General features: G+C 42.6%; 32 non-coding genes across 32 annotated transcripts; all 32 read right to left on the bottom strand.

Annotated features, from left to right (window-relative positions):
* Positions 1-37: 37 nt before the first annotated feature.
* Positions 38-109, bottom strand: TRNAE-UUC (transfer RNA glutamic acid (anticodon UUC)). The gene has a single exon. It is a non-coding gene; the product is annotated as a tRNA-Glu (tRNA).
* Positions 110-761: 652 nt separating this feature from the next.
* TRNAE-UUC (transfer RNA glutamic acid (anticodon UUC)) lies at positions 762-833 on the bottom strand. The gene has a single exon. It is a non-coding gene; the product is annotated as a tRNA-Glu (tRNA).
* A 112-nt stretch (positions 834-945) lies between these two features.
* On the bottom strand, positions 946-1017 carry TRNAE-UUC (transfer RNA glutamic acid (anticodon UUC)). Its single transcript has one exon. It is a non-coding gene; the product is annotated as a tRNA-Glu (tRNA).
* Positions 1018-1504: 487 nt separating this feature from the next.
* Positions 1505-1576, bottom strand: TRNAE-UUC (transfer RNA glutamic acid (anticodon UUC)). The gene has a single exon. It is a non-coding gene; the product is annotated as a tRNA-Glu (tRNA).
* A 631-nt stretch (positions 1577-2207) lies between these two features.
* On the bottom strand, positions 2208-2279 carry TRNAE-UUC (transfer RNA glutamic acid (anticodon UUC)). The gene has a single exon. It is a non-coding gene; the product is annotated as a tRNA-Glu (tRNA).
* Positions 2280-2954: 675 nt separating this feature from the next.
* On the bottom strand, positions 2955-3026 carry TRNAE-UUC (transfer RNA glutamic acid (anticodon UUC)). The gene has a single exon. It is a non-coding gene; the product is annotated as a tRNA-Glu (tRNA).
* Positions 3027-3325: 299 nt separating this feature from the next.
* Positions 3326-3397, bottom strand: TRNAE-UUC (transfer RNA glutamic acid (anticodon UUC)). Its single transcript has one exon. It is a non-coding gene; the product is annotated as a tRNA-Glu (tRNA).
* Positions 3398-3694: 297 nt separating this feature from the next.
* TRNAE-UUC (transfer RNA glutamic acid (anticodon UUC)) lies at positions 3695-3766 on the bottom strand. Its single transcript has one exon. It is a non-coding gene; the product is annotated as a tRNA-Glu (tRNA).
* A 465-nt stretch (positions 3767-4231) lies between these two features.
* Positions 4232-4303, bottom strand: TRNAE-UUC (transfer RNA glutamic acid (anticodon UUC)). The gene has a single exon. It is a non-coding gene; the product is annotated as a tRNA-Glu (tRNA).
* A 113-nt stretch (positions 4304-4416) lies between these two features.
* On the bottom strand, positions 4417-4488 carry TRNAE-UUC (transfer RNA glutamic acid (anticodon UUC)). The gene has a single exon. It is a non-coding gene; the product is annotated as a tRNA-Glu (tRNA).
* A 115-nt stretch (positions 4489-4603) lies between these two features.
* Positions 4604-4675, bottom strand: TRNAE-UUC (transfer RNA glutamic acid (anticodon UUC)). Its single transcript has one exon. It is a non-coding gene; the product is annotated as a tRNA-Glu (tRNA).
* A 1211-nt stretch (positions 4676-5886) lies between these two features.
* TRNAE-UUC (transfer RNA glutamic acid (anticodon UUC)) lies at positions 5887-5958 on the bottom strand. The gene has a single exon. It is a non-coding gene; the product is annotated as a tRNA-Glu (tRNA).
* Positions 5959-6256: 298 nt separating this feature from the next.
* TRNAE-UUC (transfer RNA glutamic acid (anticodon UUC)) lies at positions 6257-6328 on the bottom strand. Its single transcript has one exon. It is a non-coding gene; the product is annotated as a tRNA-Glu (tRNA).
* A 296-nt stretch (positions 6329-6624) lies between these two features.
* On the bottom strand, positions 6625-6696 carry TRNAE-UUC (transfer RNA glutamic acid (anticodon UUC)). The gene has a single exon. It is a non-coding gene; the product is annotated as a tRNA-Glu (tRNA).
* Positions 6697-6811: 115 nt separating this feature from the next.
* TRNAE-UUC (transfer RNA glutamic acid (anticodon UUC)) lies at positions 6812-6883 on the bottom strand. Its single transcript has one exon. It is a non-coding gene; the product is annotated as a tRNA-Glu (tRNA).
* Positions 6884-7721: 838 nt separating this feature from the next.
* TRNAE-UUC (transfer RNA glutamic acid (anticodon UUC)) lies at positions 7722-7793 on the bottom strand. The gene has a single exon. It is a non-coding gene; the product is annotated as a tRNA-Glu (tRNA).
* A 298-nt stretch (positions 7794-8091) lies between these two features.
* TRNAE-UUC (transfer RNA glutamic acid (anticodon UUC)) lies at positions 8092-8163 on the bottom strand. The gene has a single exon. It is a non-coding gene; the product is annotated as a tRNA-Glu (tRNA).
* A 296-nt stretch (positions 8164-8459) lies between these two features.
* TRNAE-UUC (transfer RNA glutamic acid (anticodon UUC)) lies at positions 8460-8531 on the bottom strand. The gene has a single exon. It is a non-coding gene; the product is annotated as a tRNA-Glu (tRNA).
* Positions 8532-8646: 115 nt separating this feature from the next.
* TRNAE-UUC (transfer RNA glutamic acid (anticodon UUC)) lies at positions 8647-8718 on the bottom strand. The gene has a single exon. It is a non-coding gene; the product is annotated as a tRNA-Glu (tRNA).
* Positions 8719-8831: 113 nt separating this feature from the next.
* TRNAE-UUC (transfer RNA glutamic acid (anticodon UUC)) lies at positions 8832-8903 on the bottom strand. The gene has a single exon. It is a non-coding gene; the product is annotated as a tRNA-Glu (tRNA).
* Positions 8904-9018: 115 nt separating this feature from the next.
* TRNAE-UUC (transfer RNA glutamic acid (anticodon UUC)) lies at positions 9019-9090 on the bottom strand. The gene has a single exon. It is a non-coding gene; the product is annotated as a tRNA-Glu (tRNA).
* A 115-nt stretch (positions 9091-9205) lies between these two features.
* Positions 9206-9277, bottom strand: TRNAE-UUC (transfer RNA glutamic acid (anticodon UUC)). Its single transcript has one exon. It is a non-coding gene; the product is annotated as a tRNA-Glu (tRNA).
* A 485-nt stretch (positions 9278-9762) lies between these two features.
* TRNAE-UUC (transfer RNA glutamic acid (anticodon UUC)) lies at positions 9763-9834 on the bottom strand. Its single transcript has one exon. It is a non-coding gene; the product is annotated as a tRNA-Glu (tRNA).
* Positions 9835-10300: 466 nt separating this feature from the next.
* On the bottom strand, positions 10301-10372 carry TRNAE-UUC (transfer RNA glutamic acid (anticodon UUC)). The gene has a single exon. It is a non-coding gene; the product is annotated as a tRNA-Glu (tRNA).
* A 632-nt stretch (positions 10373-11004) lies between these two features.
* On the bottom strand, positions 11005-11076 carry TRNAE-UUC (transfer RNA glutamic acid (anticodon UUC)). Its single transcript has one exon. It is a non-coding gene; the product is annotated as a tRNA-Glu (tRNA).
* Positions 11077-11191: 115 nt separating this feature from the next.
* TRNAE-UUC (transfer RNA glutamic acid (anticodon UUC)) lies at positions 11192-11263 on the bottom strand. The gene has a single exon. It is a non-coding gene; the product is annotated as a tRNA-Glu (tRNA).
* A 115-nt stretch (positions 11264-11378) lies between these two features.
* Positions 11379-11450, bottom strand: TRNAE-UUC (transfer RNA glutamic acid (anticodon UUC)). The gene has a single exon. It is a non-coding gene; the product is annotated as a tRNA-Glu (tRNA).
* Positions 11451-11749: 299 nt separating this feature from the next.
* TRNAE-UUC (transfer RNA glutamic acid (anticodon UUC)) lies at positions 11750-11821 on the bottom strand. Its single transcript has one exon. It is a non-coding gene; the product is annotated as a tRNA-Glu (tRNA).
* A 652-nt stretch (positions 11822-12473) lies between these two features.
* Positions 12474-12545, bottom strand: TRNAE-UUC (transfer RNA glutamic acid (anticodon UUC)). Its single transcript has one exon. It is a non-coding gene; the product is annotated as a tRNA-Glu (tRNA).
* Positions 12546-12657: 112 nt separating this feature from the next.
* Positions 12658-12729, bottom strand: TRNAE-UUC (transfer RNA glutamic acid (anticodon UUC)). Its single transcript has one exon. It is a non-coding gene; the product is annotated as a tRNA-Glu (tRNA).
* A 487-nt stretch (positions 12730-13216) lies between these two features.
* TRNAE-UUC (transfer RNA glutamic acid (anticodon UUC)) lies at positions 13217-13288 on the bottom strand. Its single transcript has one exon. It is a non-coding gene; the product is annotated as a tRNA-Glu (tRNA).
* Positions 13289-13919: 631 nt separating this feature from the next.
* Positions 13920-13991, bottom strand: TRNAE-UUC (transfer RNA glutamic acid (anticodon UUC)). The gene has a single exon. It is a non-coding gene; the product is annotated as a tRNA-Glu (tRNA).
* Between the last annotated feature and the right edge of the window lie 416 nt (positions 13992-14407).

Genomic DNA, 14407 nt, shown 5'->3' with positions numbered 1-14407 from the left:
AAGGAAAATATACCCAATTTTTAAATATGAGGAGAAGCTCCGATACCGGGAATCGAACCCGGGCCTTCTGGGTGAAAGCCAGATATCCTAGCCACTAGACCATATCGGATGAACGCGATTTCTACTCTCTCACCAATGCGCGCGCTTATAAGGCATGAATACACCGTTTTTTTAAGAGTCGAAATAAGGAAAATATAACCAATTTTTAAATATGAGGAGAAGCTCCGATACCGGGAATCGAACCCGGGCCTTCTGGGTGAAAGCAAGATATCCTAGCCACTAGAACATATCGGATGAATGCAATTTCTACTCTCTCGCCAATGCTCGCGGTTATAAGGCATGAAAACACCGTTTTTTTTAAGAATCGAGATAAGGAAAATATAACCAAATTTTAAATATGAGGAGAACCTCCTACACATGGAATCGAACCCGGGCCTTCTGGGTGAAAGCCAGATATCCTAGCCACTAGACCATATCGGATAAACACAATTTCTACTCTCTCGCCAATGCGCGCGCTTATAAGGCATGAAAACACGGTTTTTTTTTAAAAATCGAGATAAGGAAAATATAACCAATTTTTAAATATGAGGAGAAGCTCCGATACCGGGAATCGAAGCCGGGCCTTCTGGGCCACTAGACCATATCGGATGAACGCAATTTCTACTCTCTCGGCAATGTGCGCGCTTATAAGGCATGAAAACACGGTTTTTCTAAGAGTCGAAATAAGGAAAATATAACCAATTTTTAAATATGAGGAGAAGCTCCGATACCGGGAATCGAACCCGGGCCTTCTGGGTGAAAGCCAGATATCCTAGCCACTAGACCATATCGGATGAACGAATTTTCTACTCTCTCGGCATACGCGCGCTTATAAGGCATGAAAACAAGGTTTTTTTAAGAGTCGAAATAAGGAAAATATAACCAATTTTTAAATATAAGGAGAAGCTCCGATACCGGGAATCAAACCCGGGCCTTCTGGGTGAAAGCCAGATATCCTAGCCACTAGACCATATCGGATGAACGCAATTTCTACTCTCTCGGCAAAGCGCGCGCTTATAAGGCATGAAAACACGGTTTTTCTTTAAGAATCGAGATAAGGAAAATATAACCAATTTTTAAATATGAGGAGAAGCTCCGATACCGGGAATCGAACCCGGGCCTTCTGGGTGAAAGCCAGATATCCTTGCCACTAGAACATATCGGATGAATGCAATTTCTACTCTCTCGCCAATGCTCGCGGTTATAAGGCATGAAAACACCGTTTTTTTTAAGAATCGAGATAAGGAAAATATAACCAAATTTTAAATATGAGGAGAAGCTCCGATACCGGGAATCGAACTCGGGCCTGCTGGGTGAAAGCCAGATATCCTAGCCACTAGACCATATCGGATAAACACTATTTCTACTCTCTCGCCAATGCGCGCGCTTATAAGGCATTAAAATACCGTTTTTTTTAAGGGTCGAAATTAGGAAAATATAACCAATTTTTAAATATGAGGAGAAGCTCCGATACCGGGAATCGAACCCGGGCCTTCTGGGTGAAAGCCAGATATCCTAGCCACTAGACCATATCGGATGAACGCAATTTCTACTCTCTCGCCAATGCGCGCGCTTATAAGGCATGAAAACACGGGTTTTTTTAAGAGTCGAAATAAGGAAAATATATTCAATTTTTAAATATGAGGAGAACCTCCAATACATGGAATCGAACCCGCGCCTTCTGGGTGAAAGCCAGATATCCTAGCCACTAGACCATATCGGATGAACGCAATTTCTACTCTCTCGCCAATGCGCGCGCTTATAAGGCATGAAAACACGGTTTTTTTAAGAGTCGAAATAAGGAAAATATAACCAATTTTTAAATATGAGGAGAAGCTCCGATACCGGGAATCGAAGCCGGGCCTTCTGGGCCACTAGACCATATCGGATGAACGCAATTTCTGTTCTCTCGGCAATGCGCGCGCTTATAAGGCATGAAAACACGGTTTTTTTAAGAGTCGAAATAAGGAAAATATAACCAATTTTTAAATATGAGGAGAAGCTCCGATACCGGGAATCGAAGCCGGGCCTTCTGGGCCACTAGACCATATCGGATGAACGCAATTTCTGTTCTCTCGGCAATGCGCGCGCTTATAAGGCATGAAAACACGGTTTTTTTAAGAGTCGAAATAAGGAAAATATAACCAATTTTTAAATATGCGGAGAAGCTCCGATACCGGGAATCGAACCCGGGCCTTCTGGGTGAAAGCCAGATATCCTAGCCACTAGACCATATCGGATAAACACAATTGCTACTCTCTCGCCAATGCGCGCGCTTATAAGGCATGAAAACACGTTTTTTTTTTAAAAATCGAGATAAGGAAAATATAAACAAATTTTAAATATGAGGAGAAGCTCCGATACCGGAAATAGAACCCGGACCCTCTGGGTGAAAGCCAGATATCCAAGCCACTAGACCATATCGGATGAACGCAATTTCTACTCTATCGCCAATGCGCGCGCTTATAAGGCATGAAAACACGGTTTTTTTTTAAGAATCGAGATAACAAAAATATAACCAAATTTTAACTATGAGGAGAAGCTCTGATACCGGGAATAGAACCCGGGCCCTCTGGGTGAAAGCCAGATATCCAAGCCACTAGACCATATCGGATGAACGCAATTTCTACTCTCTCGCCAATGCGCGCGCTTATAAGGCATAAAAACGCCGTTTTTTTTTAAGAATCGAGATAAGAAAAATATAACCAAATTTTAAAAATGAGGAGAAGCTCCGATACCGGGAATCGAACTCGGGCCTGCTGGGTGAAAGCCAGATATTCTAGCCACTAGACCATATCGGATTATAGCAATTTCTACTCTCTCGCCAATGCGCGCGCTTATGAGGCATGAAAACACGGTTTTTTTTAAGAATCGAGATAACGAAAATATAACCAATTTTTAAACATAAGGAGAAGCTCCGATACCGGGAATCGAACCCGGGCCTTCTGGGTGAAAGCCAGATATCCTAGCCACTAGACCATATCGGATGATAGCAATTTCTACTCTCTCGCCAATGCGCGCGCTTATGAGGCATGAAAACACGGTTTTTTTAAGAGTCGAAATAACGAAAATATAACCAATTTTTAAATATAAGGAGAAGCTCCGATACCGGGAATCGAACCCAGGCCTTCTGGATGAAAGCCAGATATCCTAGCCACTAGAATATATCGGATTAACACAACTTCTACTCTCTCGCCAATGCGCGCGCTTATAAGGCATGAAAATACCATTTTTTTTAAGGGTCGAAATAAGGAAAATATAACCAATTTATAAATATGAGGAGAAGCTCCGATACCGGGAATTGAACCCGGGCCTTCTGGGTGAAAACCAGATATCCTAGCCACTAGACCATATCGGATGAACGCAAGTTCTACTCTTTCGGCATACGCGCGCTTATAAGGCATGAAAACACGGTTTTTTTAAGAGTCGAAATAAGGAAAATATAACCAATTTTTAAATATGAGGAGAACCTCCTACACATGGAATCGAACCCGGGCCTTCTGGGTGAAAGCCAGATATCCTAGCCACTAGACCATATCGGATGAACGCAATTTCTACTCTCTCGCCAATGCGCGCGCTTATGAGGCATGAAAACACGGTTTTTTTAAGAGTCGAAATAACGAAAATATAACCAATTTTTAAATATAAGGAGAAGCTCCGATACCGGGAATCGAACCCGGGCCTTCTGGGTGAAAGCCAGATATCCTAGCCACTAGACCATATCGGATGATAGCAATTTCTACTCTCTCGCCAATGCGCGCGCTTATGAGGCATGAAAACACGGTTTTTTTAAGAGTCGAAATAACGAAAATATAACCAATTTTTAAATATAAGGAGAAGCTCCGATACCGGGAATCGAACCCGGGCCTTCTGGGTGAAAGCCAGATATCCTAGCCGCTAGAACATATCGGATGAACGCAATTTCTACTCTCTCGGCAATGCGCGCGCTTATAAGGCATGAAAACACGGTTTTTTTTAAGAGTCGAAATAAGGAAAAATAACCAATTTTTAAATATGAGGAGAAGCTCCGATACCGGGAATCGAAGCCGGGCCTTCTGGGCCACTAGACCATATCGGATGAACGCAATTTCTACTCTCTCGGCAATGCGCGCGCTTATAAGGCATGAAAACACGGTTTTTTTTAAGAGTCGAAATAAGGAAAATATAACCAATTTTTAAATATAAGGAGAAGCTCCGATACCGGGAATTGAACCCGGGCCTTCTGGGTGAAAACCAGATATCCTAGCCACTAGACCATATCGGATGAACGCAATTTCTACTCTCTCGGCAAAGCGCGCGCTTATAAGTCATGAAAACACGGTTTTTTTAAGGGTTGAAATAAGGAAAATATACCTAATTTTTAAATATGAGGAGAAGCTCCGATACCGGGAATCGAACCCGGGCCTTCTGGGTGAAAGCCAGATATCCTAGCCACTAGACCATATCGGATGAACGCGATTTCTACTCTCTCACCAATGCGCGCGCTTATAAGGCATGAAAACAACGGTTTTTTCTAAGAATCGAGATAAGGAAAATATAACCAAATTTTAAATATGTGGAGAAGCTCCGATACCGGGAATCGAACCCGGGCCTTCTGGGTGAAAGCCAGATATCCTAGCCACTAGACCATATCGGATGAACGCGATTTCTACTCTCTCACCAATGCGCGCGCTTATAAGGCATGAATACACCGTTTTTTTAAGAGTCGAAATAAGGAAAATATAACCAATTTTTAAATATGAGGAGAAGCTCCGATACCGGGAATCGAACCCGGGCCTTCTGGGTGAAAGCAAGATATCCTAGCCACTAGAACATATCGGATTAATGCAATTTCTACTCTCTCGCCAATGCTCGCGGTTATAAGGCATGAAAACACCGTTTTTTTTTAAGAATCGAGATAAGGAAAATATAACCAAATTTTAAATATGAGGAGAAGCTCCGATACCGGGAATCGAACTCGGGCCTGCTGGGTGAAAGCCAGATATCCTAGCCACTAGACCATATCGGATAAACACTATTTCTACTCTCTCGCCAATGCGCGCGCTTATAACGCATTAAAATACCGTTTTTTTTAAGGGTTGAAATAAGGAAAATATACCCAATTTTTAAATATGAGGAGAAGCTCCAATACCGGGAATCGAACCCGGGCCTTCTGGGTGAAAGCAAGATATCCTAGCCACTAGAACATATCGGATTAATGCAATTTCTACTCTCTCGCCAATGCTCGCGGTTATAAGGCATGAAAACACCGTTTTTTTTAAGAATCGAGATAAGGAAAATATAACCAAATTTTAAATATGAGGAGAACCTCCTACACATGGAATCGAACCCGGGCCTTCTGGGTGAAAGCCAGATATCCTAGCCACTAGACCATATCGGATAAACACAATTTCTACTCTCTCGCCAATGCGCGCGCTTATAAGGCATGAAAACACGGTTTTTTTTTAAAAATCGAGATAAGGAAAATATAACCAATTTTTAAATATGAGGAGAAGCTCCGATACCGGGAATCGAAGCCGGGCCTTCTGGGCCACTAGACCATATCGGATGAACGCAATTTCTACTCTCTCGGCAATGCGCGCGCTTATAAGGCATGAAAATACCGTTTTTTAAGGGTCGAAATAAGGAAAATATACCCAATTTTTAAATATGAGGAGAAGCTCCGATACCGGGAATCGAACCCGGGCCTTCTGGGTGAAAGCAAGATATCCTAGCCACTAGACCATATCGGATGACCGCAATTTCTACTCTCTCACCAATGCGCGCGCTTATAAGGCATGAAAACAACGGTTTTTTCTAAGAATCGAGATAAGGAAAATATAACCAAATTTTAAATATGTGGAGAAGCTCCGATACCGGGAATCGAACCCGGGCCTTCTGGGTGAAAGCCAGATATCCTAGCCACTAGACCATATCGGATGAACGCAATTTCTACTCTCTCGCCAATGCGCGCGCTTATAAGGCATGAATACACCGTTTTTTTAAGAGTCGAAATAAAGAAAATATAACCAATTTTTAAATATGAGGAGAAGCTTCGATACCGGGAATCGAACCCGGGCCTTCTGGGTGAAAGCAAGATATCCTAGCCACTAGAACATATCGGATGAACGCAATTTCTACTCTCTCGCCAATGCTCGCGGTTATAAAGCATGAAAACACGGTTTTTTTAAGAGTCGAAATAAGGAAAATATAACCAATTTTTAAATATGAGGAGAATCTCCGATACCGGGAATCGAACCCGGGCCTTCTGGGTGAAAGCCAGATATCCTAGCCACTAGACCATATCGAATGAACGAAATCTCTACTCTCTCGGCATACGCGCGCTTATAAGGCATGAAAACATGGTTTTTTTAAGAGTCGAAATAAGGAAAATATAACCAATTTTTAAATATGAGGAGAATCTCCGACACCAGGAATCGAACCCGGGCCTTCTGGGTGAAAGCAATATATCCTAGCCACTAGACCATATCGGATGAACGAAATTTCTACTCTCTCGCCAATGCGCGCGCTTATAAGGAAGAAAATACCGTTTTTTTAAGGGTTGAAATAAGGAAAATATACCCAATTTTTAAATATGAGGAGAAGCTCCGATACCGGGAATCGAACCCGGGCCTTCTGGGTGAAAGCCAGATATCCTAGCCACTAGACCATATCGGATGAACGCAATTTCTACTCTCTCACCAATGCGCGCGCTTATAAGGCATGAAAACAACGGTTTTTTCTAAGAACCGAGATAAGGAAAATATAACCAAATTTTAAATATGTGGAGAAGCTCCGATACCGGGAATCGAACCCGGGCCTTCTGGGTGAAAGCCAGATATCCTAGCCACTAGACCATATCGGATGAACGCAATTTCTACTCTCTCGCCAATGCGCGCGCTTATAAGGCATGAATACACCGTTTTTTTAAGAGTCGAAATAAGGAAAATATACCCAATTTTTAAATATGAGGAGAAGCTCCAATACCGGGAATCGAACCCGGGCCTTCTGGGTGAAAGCAAGATATCCTAGCCACTAGAACATATCGGATTAATGCAATTTCTACTCTCTCGCCAATGCTCGCGGTTATAAGGCATGAAAACACCGTTTTTTTTAAGAATCGAGATAAGGAAAATATAACCAAATTTTAAATATGAGGAGAACCTCCTACACATGGAATCGAACCCGGGCCTTCTGGGTGAAAGCCAGATATCCTAGCCACTAGACCATATCGGATAAACACAATTTCTACTCTCTCGCCAATGCGCGCGCTTATAAGGCATGAAAACACGGTTTTTTTTTAAAAATCGAGATAAGGAAAATATAACCAATTTTTAAATATGAGGAGAAGCTCCGATACCGGGAATCGAAGCCGGGCCTTCTGGGCCACTAGACCATATCGGATGAACGCAATTTCTACTCTCTCGGCAATGCGCGCGCTTATAAGGCATGAAAATACCGTTTTTTAAGGGTCGAAATAAGGAAAATATACCCAATTTTTAAATATGAGGAGAAGCTCCGATACCGGGAATCGAACCCGGGCCTTCTGGGTGAAAGCAAGATATCCTAGCCACTAGACCATATCGGATGACCGCAATTTCTACTCTCTCACCAATGCGCGCGCTTATAAGGCATGAAAACAACGGTTTTTTCTAAGAATCGAGATAAGGAAAATATAACCAAATTTTAAATATGTGGAGAAGCTCCGATACCGGGAATCGAACCCGGGCCTTCTGGGTGAAAGCCAGATATCCTAGCCACTAGACCATATCGGATGAACGCAATTTCTACTCTCTCGCCAATGCGCGCGCTTATAAGGCATGAATACACCGTTTTTTTAAGAGTCGAAATAAAGAAAATATAACCAATTTTTAAATATGAGGAGAAGCTTCGATACCGGGAATCGAACCCGGGCCTTCTGGGTGAAAGCAAGATATCCTAGCCACTAGAACATATCGGATGAACGCAATTTCTACTCTCTCGCCAATGCTCGCGGTTATAAAGCATGAAAACACGGTTTTTTTAAGAGTCGAAATAAGGAAAATATAACCAATTTTTAAATATGAGGAGAATCTCCGATACCGGGAATCGAACCCGGGCCTTCTGGGTGAAAGCCAGATATCCTAGCCACTAGACCATATCGGATGAACGAAATCTCTACTCTCTCGGCATACGCGCGCTTATAAGGCATGAAAACATGGTTTTTTTAAGAGTCGAAATAAGGAAAATATAACCAATTTTTAAATATGAGGAGAATCTCCGACACCAGGAATCGAACCCGGGCCTTCTGGGTGAAAGCAATATATCCTAGCCACTAGACCATATCGGATGAACGAAATTTCTACTCTCTCGCCAATGCGCGCGCTTATAAGGAAGAAAATACCGTTTTTTTAAGGGTTGAAATAAGGAAAATATACCCAATTTTTAAATATGAGGAGAAGCTCCGATACCGGGAATCGAACCCGGGCCTTCTGGGTGAAAGCCAGATATCCTAGCCACTAGACCATATCGGATGAACGCAATTTCTACTCTCTCACCAATGCGCGCGCTTATAAGGCATGAAAACAACGGTTTTTTCTAAGAACCGAGATAAGGAAAATATAACCAAATTTTAAATATGTGGAGAAGCTCCGATACCGGGAATCGAACCCGGGCCTTCTGGGTGAAAGCCAGATATCCTAGCCACTAGACCATATCGGATGAACGCAATTTCTACTCTCTCGCCAATGCGCGCGCTTATAAGGCATGAATACACCGTTTTTTTAAGAGTCGAAATAAGGAAAATATAACCAATTTCTAAACATAAGGAGAAGCTCCGATACCGGGAATCGAACCCGGGCCTTCTAGGTGAAAGCCAGATATCCTAGCCACTAGACCATATCGGATGAACGCAATTTCTACTCTCTCGGCAAAGCGCGCGCTTATAAGTCATGAAAACACGGTTTTTTTAAGGGTTGAAATAAGGAAAATATACCCAATTTTTTTAAATATGAGGAGAAGCTCCGATACCGGGAATCGAACCCGGGCCTTCTGGGTGAAAGCCAGATATCCTAGCCACTAGACCATATCGGATGAACGCAATTTCTACTCTCTCACCAATGCGCGCGCTTATAAGGCATGAAAACAACGGTTTTTTCTAAGAATCGAGATAAGGAAAATATAACCAAATTTTAAATATGTGGAGAAGCTCCGATACCGGGAATCGAACCCGGGCCTTCTGGGTGAAAGCCAGATATCCTAGCCACTAGACCATATCGGATGAACGCAATTTCTACTCTCTCGCCAATGCGCGCGCTTATAAGGCATGAATACACCGTTTTTTTAAGAGTCGAAATAAGGAAAATATAACCAATTTTTAAATATGAGGAGAAGCTCCGATACCGGGAATCGAACCCGGGCCTTCTGGGTGAAAGCAAGATATCCTAGCCACTAGAACATATCGGATGAATGCAATTTCTACTCTCTCGCCAATGCTCGCGGTTATAAGGCATGAAAACACTGTTTTTTTTAAGAATCGAGATAAGGAAAATATAACCAAATTTTAAATATGAGGAGAAGCTCCGATACCGGGAATCGAACTCGGGCCTGCTGGGTGAAAGCCAGATATCCTAGCCACTAGACCATATCGGATAAACACTACTTCTACTCTCTCGCCAATGCGCGCGCTTATAAGGCATTAAAATACCGTTTTTTTTAAGGGTCGAAATAAGGAAAATATAACCAATTTTTAAATATGAGGAGAAGCTCCGATACCGGGAATCGAACCCGGGCCTTCTGGGTGAAAGCCAGATATCCTAGCCACTAGACCATATCGGATGAACGCAATTTCTACTCTCTCGCCAATGCGCGCGCTTATAAGGCATGAAAACACGGGTTTTTTTAAGAGTCGAAATAAGGAAAATATAACCAATTTTGAAATATGAGGAGAACCTCCAATACATGGAATCGAACCCGCGCCTTCTGGGTGAAAGCCAGATATCCTAGCCACTAGACCATATCGGATGAACGCAATTTCTACTCTCTCGGCAAAGCGCGCGCTTATAAAACATGAAAACACGGTTTTTTTAAGAGTCGAAATAAGGAAAATATAACCAATTTTTAAATATGAGGAGAAGCTCCGATACCGGCAATCGAAGCCGGGCCTTCTGGGCCACTAGACCATATCGGATGATAGCAATTTCTACTCTCTCGCCAATGCGCGCGCTTATGAGGCATGAAAACACGGTTTTTTTTAAGAATCGAGATAACGAAAATATAACCAATTTCTAAACATAAGGAGAAGCTCCGATACCGGGAATCGAACCCGGGCCTTCTGGGTGAAAGCCAGATATCCTAGCCACTAGACCATATCGGATGAACGCAATTTCTACTCTCTCGCCAATGCGCGCGCTTATAAGGCATGAAAACACGGGTTTTTTAAGAGTCGAAATAAGGAAAATATAACCAATTTTTAAATATGAGGAGAAGCTCCGATACCGGGAATCGAAGCCGGGCCTTCTGGGCCACTAGACCATATCGGATGAACGCAATTTCTGTTCTTTCGGCAATGCGCGCGCTTATAAGGCATGAAAACACGGTTTTTTTAAGAGTCGAAATAAGGAAAATATAACCAATTTTTAAATATGAGGAGAAGCTCCGATACCGGGAATCGAAGCCGGGCCTTCTGGGCCACTAGACCATATCGGATGAACGCAATTTCTGTTCTCTCGGCAATGCGCGCGCTTATAAGGCATGAAAACACGGTTTTTTTAAGAGTCGAGATAAGGAAAATATAAACAAATTTTAAATATGAGGAGAAGCTCCGATACCGGAAATAGAACCCGGGCCCTCTGGGTGAAAGCCAGATATCCAAGCCACTAGACCATATCGGATGAACGCAATTTCTACTCTATCGCCAATGCGCGCGCTTATAAGGCATGAAAACACGGTTTTTTTTTAAGAGTCGAAATAAGGAAAATATAACCAATTTCTAAACATAAGGAGAAGCTCCGATACCGGGAATCGAACCCGGGCCTTCTAGGTGAAAGCCAGATATCCTAGCCACTAGACCATATCGGATGAACGCAATTTCTACTCTCTCGGCAAAGCGCGCGCTTATAAGTCATGAAAACACGGTTTTTTTAAGGGTTGAAATAAGGAAAATATACCCAATTTTTTTAAATATGAGGAGAAGCTCCGATACCGGGAATCGAACCCGGGCCTTCTGGGTGAAAGCCAGATATCCTAGCCACTAGACCATATCGGATGAACGCAATTTCTACTCTCTCACCAATGCGCGCGCTTATAAGGCATGAAAACAACGGTTTTTTCTAAGAATCGAGATAAGGAAAATATAACCAAATTTTAAATATGTGGAGAAGCTCCGATACCGGGAATCGAACCCGGGCCTTCTGGGTGAAAGCCAGATATCCTAGCCACTAGACCATATCGGATGAACGCAATTTCTACTCTCTCGCCAATGCGCGCGCTTATAAGGCATGAATACACCGTTTTTTTAAGAGTCGAAATAAGGAAAATATAACCAATTTTTAAATATGAGGAGAAGCTCCGATACCGGGAATCGAACCCGGGCCTTCTGGGTGAAAGCAAGATATCCTAGCCACTAGAACATATCGGATGAATGCAATTTCTACTCTCTCGCCAATGCTCGCGGTTATAAGGCATGAAAACACCGTTTTTTTTAAGGGTTGAAATAAGGAAAATATACCCAATTTTTAAATATGAGGAGAAGCTCCGATACCGGGAATCGAACCCGGGCCTTCTGGGTGAAAGCCAGATATCCTAGCCACTAGACCATATCGGATGAACGCGATTTCTACTCTCTCACCAATGCGCGCGCTTATAAGGCATGAATACACCGTTTTTTTAAGAGTCGAAATAAGGAAAATATAACCAATTTTTAAATATGAGGAGAAGCTCCGATACCGGGAATCGAACCCGGGCCTTCTGGGTGAAAGCAAGATATCCTAGCCACTAGAACATATCGGATGAATGCAATTTCTACTCTCTCGCCAATGCTCGCGGTTATAAGGCATGAAAACACCGTTTTTTTTAAGAATCGAGATAAGGAAAATATAACCAAATTTTAAATATGAGGAGAACCTCCTACACATGGAATCGAACCCGGGCCTTCTGGGTGAAAGCCAGATATCCTAGCCACTAGACCATATCGGATAAACACAATTTCTACTCTCTCGCCAATGCGCGCGCTTATAAGGCATGAAAACACGGTTTTTTTTTAAAAATCGAGATAAGGAAAATATAACCAATTTTTAAATATGAGGAGAAGCTCCGATACCGGGAATCGAAGCCGGGCCTTCTGGGCCACTAGACCATATCGGATGAACGCAATTTCTACTCTCTCGGCAATGCGCGCGCTTATAAGGCATGAAAACACGGTTTTTCTAAGAGTCGAAATAAGGAAAATATAACCAATTTTTAAATATAAGGAGAAGCTCCGATACCGGGAATCGAACCCGGGCCTTCTGGGTGAAAGCCAGATATCCTAGCCACTAGACCATATCGGATGAACGAATTTTCTACTCTCTCGGCATACGCGCGCTTATAAGGCATGAAAACAAGGTTTTTTTAAGAGTCGAAATAAGGAAAATATAACCAATTTTTAAATATAAGGAGAAGCTCCGATACCGGGAATCAAACCCGGGCCTTCTGGGTGAAAGCCAGATATCCTAGCCACTAGACCATATCGGATGAACGCAATTTCTACTCTCTCGGCAAAGCGCGCGCTTATAAGGCATGAAAACACGGTTTTTCTTTAAGAATCGAGATAAGGAAAATATAACCAATTTTTAAATATGAGGAGAAGCTCCGATACCGGGAATCGAACCCGGGCCTTCTGGGTGAAAGCCAGATATCCTTGCCACTAGAACATATCGGATGAATGCAATTTCTACTCTCTCGCCAATGCTCGCGGTTATAAGGCATGAAAACACCGTTTTTTTTAAGAATCGAGATAAGGAAAATATAACCAAATTTTAAATATGAGGAGAAGCTCCGATACCGGGAATCGAACTCGGGCCTGCTGGGTGAAAGCCAGATATCCTAGCCACTAGACCATATCGGATAAACACTATTTCTACTCTCTCGCCAATGCGCGCGCTTATAAGGCATTAAAATACCGTTTTTTTTAAGGGTCGAAATTAGGAAAATATAACCAATTTTTAAATATGAGGAGAAGCTCCGATACCGGGAATCGAACCCGGGCCTTCTGGGTGAAAGCCAGATATCCTAGCCACTAGACCATATCGGATGAACGCAATTTCTACTCTCTCGCCAATGCGCGCGCTTATAAGGCATGAAAACACGGGTTTTTTTAAGAGTCGAAATAAGGAAAATATATTCAATTTTTAAATATGAGGAGAACCTCCAATACATGGAATCGAACCCGCGCCTTCTGGGTGAAAGCCAGATATCCTAGCCACTAGACCATATCGGATGAACGCAATTTCTACTCTCTCGGTAAAGCGCGCGCTTATAAAACATGAAAACACGGTTTTTTTAAGAGTCGAAATAAGGAAAATATAACCAATTTTTAAATATGAGGAGAAGCTCCGATACCGGGAATCGAAGCCGGGCCTTCTGGGCCACTAGACCATATCGGATGAACGCAATTTCTGTTCTCTCGGCAATGCGCGCGCTTATAAGGCATGAAAACACGGTTTTTTTAAGAGTCGAAATAAGGAAAATATAACCAATTTTTAAATATGAGGAGAAGCTCCGATACCGGGAATCGAAGCCGGGCCTTCTGGGCCACTAGACCATATCGGATGAACGCAATTTCTGTTCTCTCGGCAATGCGCGTGCTTATAAGGCATGAAAACACGGTTTTTTTAAGAGTCGAAATAAGGAAAATATAACCAATTTTTAAATATGAGGAGAAGCTCCGATACCGGGAATCGAACCCGGGCCTTCTGGGTGAAAGCCAGATATCCTAGCCACTAGACCATATCGGATAAATACAATTTCTACTCTCTCGCCAATGCGCGCGCTTATAAGGCATGAAAACACGGTTTTTTTTTAAAAATCGAGATAAGGAAAATATAAACAAATTTTAAATATGAGGAGAAGCTCCGATACCGGAAATAGAACCCGGGCCCTCTGGGTGAAAGCCAGATATCCAAGCCACTAGACCATATCGGATGAACGCAATTTCTACTCTATCGCCAATGCGCGCGCTTATAAGGCATGAAAACACGGTTTTTTTTTAAGAATCGAGATAAGGAAAATATAACCAAATTTTAACTATGAGGAGAAGCTCTGATACCGGGAATAGAACCCGGGCCCTCTGGGTGAAAGCCAGATATCCAAGCCACTAGACCATATCGGATGAACGCAATTTCTACTCTCTCGCCAATGCGCGCGCTTATAA

The sequence above is a fragment of the Leiobunum rupestre genome, chromosome 5 (assembly GCF_980474605.1).
Source record: "Leiobunum rupestre chromosome 5, qqLeiRupe1.1.hap1, whole genome shotgun sequence".
NCBI classification, from domain to species: domain Eukaryota; kingdom Metazoa; phylum Arthropoda; class Arachnida; order Opiliones; family Sclerosomatidae; genus Leiobunum; species Leiobunum rupestre.
Note: the sequence above shows the minus strand (reverse complement) of the source record. Positions and strands in the feature narration are given on the sequence as shown.